At 41.3% G+C, this 6,778-nt stretch overlaps 1 long non-coding RNA gene across 1 annotated transcript; it reads right to left on the bottom strand.

Moving 5' to 3' along the window:
- Positions 1 to 3,012: 3,012 nt before the first annotated feature.
- Positions 3,013 to 5,744, bottom strand: LOC139941021 (uncharacterized). The gene is made up of 3 exons (XR_011786521.1): positions 5,398 to 5,744; positions 4,603 to 4,697; positions 3,013 to 3,124 (listed from the first exon to the last, which is right to left on the bottom strand). It is a non-coding gene; the product is annotated as an uncharacterized lncRNA (long non-coding RNA).
- Positions 5,745 to 6,778: the final 1,034 nt, after the last annotated feature.

Genomic DNA, 6,778 nt, shown 5'->3' with positions numbered 1-6,778 from the left:
GAGAAATGTCGCTCAAGGAACAAAAGTTAACCGACATCGGAAACCAATGGCATAGCACCAAAGGCCTGTCGCTCAAGAAACGACAATGAACCGACATCGGCAATCAGTGACTAGCACCAGAGAATCGCGCTCAAGGAACGAAAGTAAACCAACATCGGAAACCAATGGCATAGCACCAAAGGTATGTCGCTCAAGAAACGACAATGAACCGACATCGGCAACCAGTGACTAGCACCAGACAAATGTCGCTCAAGGAACAAAAGTAAACCGACATCGGAAACCAATGGCATAGCACCAAATGCCTGTCGCTCAAGAAACGACAATGAACCTACATCGACAACCAGTGACTAGCACCAGAGAAGTTTTGCTCAAGAAACAAAAGTAAACCGACATCAGAAACCAATGGCATAGCACCAAAGGCCTGTCGCTCAAGAAACGACAATGAACTGACATCGGCAACCAGTGACTAGCAACAGAGAAATGTTGCTCAAGGAACGAAAGTAAACCGACATCAGAAACCAATGGCATAGTACCAAAGGCCTGTCGCTCAAGAAACGACAATGAACCGACATCGGCAACCAGTGACTAGCGCAAGAGAAGTCGCTCAAGGAGCAGAGTGAATTCCGACATTGGAAACCAATGGCATAGCACCAAAGGTCTGTCGCTCAAGAAAAAGTCAGTGAACCGACATCAGAAAGCAATGGCATATCACCAAAGGCCTGCCGTTAATAAAACGACAGTGAACCCACATTGGCAACCAGTGACTAGCAACAGAGAAATGTTGCTCAAGGAACGAAAGTAAACCGACATCAGAAACCAATGGCATAGTACCAAAGGCCTGTCGCTCAAGAAACGACAATGAACCGACATCGGCAACCAGTGACTAGCGCAAGAGAAAAGTCGCTCAAGGAGCAGAGTGATTTGACATTGGAAACCAATGGCATAGCACCAAAGGCATGTCACTCAAGAAACGACAATGAACCGACATCTGCAACCAGTGACTAGCACCAGAGAAATATCGCTCAAGGAACGAAAGTGAACCGACATTAGAAACCAATGGCAAAACACCAAAGGTCTGTTGCTCAAGAAATGACAGTGAACCGACATTGGCAACCAGTGACTAGCACCATATAGGCCTGTCACTCAAGAAACAAAAGTGAACCGACATTGGAAACCAATGGCATACCACCAAAGGTCTGTCGCTCTTTGCTGAACAAACGGTAATGAACCGACATTGGCAACAGATGACAAGCACCAGTGAATTGTCGCTCAAGGAAAGAAAGTAAACTGACATCGGAAACCAATGGCATAGCACCAAAGGCGTGTTGCTCAGAAAACGACAATGAAACGACATCGGCAACCAGTGACTATAGCACCAGAGAAATGTCGCTCAAGGAATGAAAGTAAACCGACATTGGAAACCAATGGCAAAGCACCAAAGGCCTGTTGCTCAGAAAATGACAGTGAACCAACATCGGCAACCAGTGACTAGCACCAGAGCATTGTCGCTCAAGGAACGAAAGTAAACCGACATCGGAATCAATGGCAAAGCACCAAAGGCCTGTTGCTCAGAAAACGACAGTGAACCAAATTCGGCAACCAGTGACTAGCACCAGAGCATTGTCGCTCAAGGAACGAAAGTAAACCGACATCGGAATCAATGGCAAAGCACCAAAGGCCTGTTGCTCAGAAAACGACAGTGAACCAACATCGGCAACCAGTGACTAGCATCAGAGCATTGTCGCTCAAGGAACGAAAGTAAACCGACATCGGAAACCAATGGCAAAGCACCAAAGGCCTGTTGTTCAGAAAACGACAGTGAACCGACATCGGCAACCAGTGACTAGCACCAGGAGGCCCACCATTTATGAAAACGACAGTGAACTGTCACAGGCAACAAGTGACTAGCACAAGAGGCCTTGTGAAGAAACCGATAGTACAGTACCGAAGGCCTGTGACTTCGGATAATTGCATCGGATAATTGTCGCTCAAGGACCAAAAGTGAACCGACATCATATCACCAAAGGCTTATCGCTCAAGAAATGACAGTGAACTGAAATCGGCAACCAGTGACTAGAGCACCAGAGGAATGGCACCCAAGAAACTAAAGTGAACGACATCGGAAACCAACGGCATACCACCAGAGGCCTGTCGCTCAACAAATAACAGTTAACCGACATTGGCAATCAGTGACTCTAATTAGCATCGGATAATTGTCGCTCAAGGAACAAAAGTGAACCAACATCATATCACCAAAGGCTTATGGCTCAAGAAACGAAAGTGAACCTACATCGGCAACCAGTTGCATAGCACCAAAGGCATATCGCTCAAGAAATGACAGTGAAGCGACATTGGCAATCAGTGACTTAGCATCGGATAATTGTCGCTCAAGGACCAAAAGTGAACCGACATCATATCACCAAAGGCTTATCGCTCAAGAAATGACAGTGAACTGAAATCGGCAACCAGTGACTAGAGCACCAGAGGAATGGCACCCAAGAAACTAAAGTGAACGACATCGGAAACCAATGGCATACCACCAGAGGCCTGTCGCTTAACAAACAACAGTGAACCGACATTGGCAACTAGCACCAGAAGCCTGTCGCTCAAGAAACGAAAGTGAACCGACATTGGCAACCAGTGACATGCCCCCAAAAGTCAGTTGCTCAAGAAACGACAGTGAACCGACATCGAATAATTACTGGCAAACCACTAAATGCCTGTTGCCCAGAAACAACAGTTATTCGAAATTTGCAAACACAGGGAATACCTATTTGTACTCCTGGTTGGAGAGAAGCAATTAAGGCAAAGTGCCTCGTTCAAGGACACAATTGTTGCGACTAACCAGGATTTAGGATTGGAACCCATATTTCGTAAATTACAAAAATTGAGTCCACTGACGCAGGACGCTAGGCCCAGACATGTAAAGTGCCTTTAAACAAGAATTATAACATGCATTCTGCATAATTATTACAGAGCTCCATTTGTAACTGGGGTTAATATAAGAAGTAATCTTGTTATGAACTCGCCTTTGACTGGAGAGTGTAGCTCCTTCATCATCGGCTGATCTTGGTTGGAGATCTACTTGAAGTCAGAGAGAAGTCTTTGCAGATGTTAAGCCTGACTGCAACACAAACGAACAAAAGACGCAGTTTGTAACAGTTGATGTTTAAGACTACCCATCATCAAAACAGCCAAGTGCAGACAAATTGCTTTGCTCTGGATTTGAAAAAAAAACGTGTAACAAAGTGAAGTGAGTGAAAAAAAAAAACGAAAAAAAAACCACCTCAAATTAATTGTTAGCAACAATGGTTTAAAATAGTGTTGAAACCAAGACTTTTTCCTGAAGTCAAATCAAGTGGCAAGTAATTTTTCTCCAAGTCAAGTTAAGTCAAGTCACAAGTCAAATTCTTGCAAGTCAAGATAAGTCACACGCCAAATAATGTCCCAAAATAAGTCCACTCTCATTAAGTTGTGACAAACTCAAGTAAAATCAAATCTTTTCATCAACTACCTTTGTTTCGCCCCATGGGAACCACTTCCGATGTGTTATTCAACAATGAAAAATAAATGCACGAGTTTAATAAAACAATAACTTTAAAATATACTCGACTATTAATGACCATGCAGAGACACAAGTAGTTTTTATTTTATGTAGCGATGTATCGATCTTCACTGATTATAAGACCAAAGCTTTTGCAATTTTTGCATTTTTGTTTTTTAATTGCCATGAGTAAAGTTGTGAAAAACTAAAAACATCAACAAGTCAGTACACAACAATCTGTGTGCGTGTGTGTGTGTGTGGAAAGTCAGGTGACAGTAGTCTGATTTCAGACTGTCCAGTCCATACTGGAGATATACCTGCATATGGATGTAAAAACCAGACATGGACCAAAGTGTGGCCACAGTCGGTGGAATCAATCTCGTGATAACATGATAACAAACAACATCGTGTGCGGAAGCGACTTGGTTTTTCATGAAAACATTTGGAGATAATTTGCAAACTTTATATTCAAGTCAATTCTAAACTCTCAAGTAATTTTGTGCAAGTCAAGTCAAGTCAAAAGTCATTTTTGTCCAAGTCAACAAAATTGGAGACTTGAGTCCAAGTCACTGACTCGAGTCAACAACAACTGGTTTCTAGGAACTCATGCACACATGTACATACCATTTTGATTGGTGCATTCCAAATATACAACAGTAAAACTTGGAAATGTCAATTGCCTGAAACAGTTCTCTTGGGGATTGCATGTATGAACTGTTTTAATCATTGATCTATATCTCTCTTCCCAAATAAAAGTTATCTTGCAAATAGCATGCAACTTTAAAATAACAAAATCTATGAACTTGTCTTGATCATGATGTTCCAAATAAAGCTTACTATAAAAGCACTTTAAAATCAGACTGAAAAACACAGTCTGTCAACTGCGAAATGGCTGTTTAAGGCTACAGGGAAATGACTGAGAGTTTGTATTTATGCAAGAAAATGACTCACATTTGTTTTTGGTTAACCCAACACGGCAACAACAATTATGCACACTACTAGACTGCTCTGTTTAGGACCAGAAGTAAATATTAAAAGTTTTGTTGTAAGAAATTCACCTTTGACTTGAGAGTGCAGCTCCTCAATTGAAGGCTGGTCTTGTAGATCTTGTAGATTGCTGAGGGGTAGATGTCTTTGAAGATGTTGAGCCTTTCTACAAATAAAAATAGAAAATATTTGCATATTTCCGATGCATGCCACACAGATCTCTTATGAAGTAGTGCTGATATTAACTTTATTGTTATATCTGTGAAATTTCAGATAACTTGCATTTACCTTTGACTTTTGTGTACTCAAACAGAAAACAATACGTGAAGATGAAACTTTGTAAGCAGCAACATAATGGGTTGTTTCAAGGAGCTCTCAGAATGAAACTACATGTATTCCAGCAAATGACAGTATTCCAGCAAATGACATGCACAATTTAGATCACCAATGTCAAGGAGTTTGTCTTGATATTTTGGTTTAACACGGTGCTCATTCAGGTATCTTCCAAAAATCTTTCAAACCCCAAATCTTTCAAACCCAAACCAAACACTGATATAAATGTATGTATAAACCAGAACAACTGAATAGGCATTCTGCAAAGAAAGCTATATAGTCAGAACAGGGCCCAATTTCATGGCTCCTTACCGTAGCACAGAATGAGCGCTTCGCATAAAATGTTTGCTTCTGCGCCTGCGTACTCCACGTTACTAGGCACTCATGCTTTCAAGAATAGCGCAGAAATTCAGCGCTTGCACGTAAGCAGGGAATCATGATCGTAAGCGGGAAATTTGGCGGTAAGCAATCCCATAAAAATGGGCCCTGGTCGGAAGATGTTTTAATATTTATTTCACTGTCTGGAAACTCACGTTTTCTGCAGAGTGCAGCTCCTACGTCTTATTCATTAAGGCGAGCGCCATGCAAAGTAGCTCGAGCCTGCCCAGTGTTTTTCGTCCAGATGTGTTGATCCAGCTTGCAGAAGCGTTTGGCAAAGCTGGTGTCTCGTTTCAGGGTGTCTATGAATGTAAGACATCTTCTCCCACAAGAAGCCTTGCCTTGATGAGTGGTCTCCAAGAGGATGGTTGGGCAAGCAACAAGCTTAAAGGGGATGAACACAGTGCCCAGCAAACTTGAGTCGGTGTTTGCAGATCTCTTCTTCGGCCAGAATACAGGTTGCAGTTTCTCATGGTCCTGCCAGGAGATGTTTAGGGCCATACGCAGCATCCTGGTGTAGCAACCGTCAAGAGACTCTGACGTCTTAGGTTGGTCTTGGACATCTGCTTATTACTGGGTAGATATAATTGGAGATAATCAGCCAGACTGAAACACAAACAAAATCAAGCCATTTACAACATTTTGCGGTTTCAAACTGTGATTCAACATTAAAGCAGAGATTTTGCTTTTATATTGACATTTCATTCATAAACAATTGAAGGGGAAATATTGAAAGCAGCAGCAAGCTCGCAGATTTATATGAATCCAACAAATGAAATGCGCACCTAAAATTACCAACAGCTAGGAAAAAAATTCTGATATTTTGGTTTAGCATGAAGCACAAGGGACCTTCTTAAAATCTTTCAAACTCCAATGAATAAAAAAAAAAAAACCGCCAACAGAAAACCCTTAGACCCTCAGCCCACAACTGAAGCTGTCAACTGTAATGCTTGCCAGAGATATAAACCATCTTTGAATAATTTGGAAAACTGCAATACAAAATGATTCATATTAACTTCTAGTTAACCCAAAACAGCTACCAAAAAATCTGCCAATTACTATTTGCTCTGTTTAGAACAGAACAAAGTAAAACAATTCCTTTGGGGAATTCACCTCAAAGGGTGTAGCTCCTCAATTGAAGCCCGGTCTTGGACATCGACTTGGGTGGATGGATGTCTTTGGAGATGAGTAGACTTTCTGCAACACAAACAAACCACACAATTTGCAGCAACAAAAACATTGAAAACAGCTTTAAGTATTGATAATTGTTTGAAGCTTTTCATAGTGTGGATAAATGGAGGAACAGATGACTGACAGAAATAGCATGTTAAAAATCAAAACAGGCAACACTGATTCGGAGGTGTGGGGGGGCAACTGCCTAAAAACAGTTCTCTCACAGAGTAGCTAGTGCTGATATAAATTTTATTTATTAATCAGGGAGCTTTCAAGAAACTGGTTTTTTATTCTATCAATCAATTAAAACTGAATGAAGACATGAACAGTTCAGAATTTGTCTTTATCTTTTGGCTTAATAAA

This window comes from Asterias amurensis, chromosome 8, assembly GCF_032118995.1.
Source record: "Asterias amurensis chromosome 8, ASM3211899v1".
NCBI classification, from domain to species: Eukaryota; Metazoa; Echinodermata; class Asteroidea; order Forcipulatida; family Asteriidae; genus Asterias; species Asterias amurensis.
Note: the sequence above shows the minus strand (reverse complement) of the source record. Positions and strands in the feature narration are given on the sequence as shown.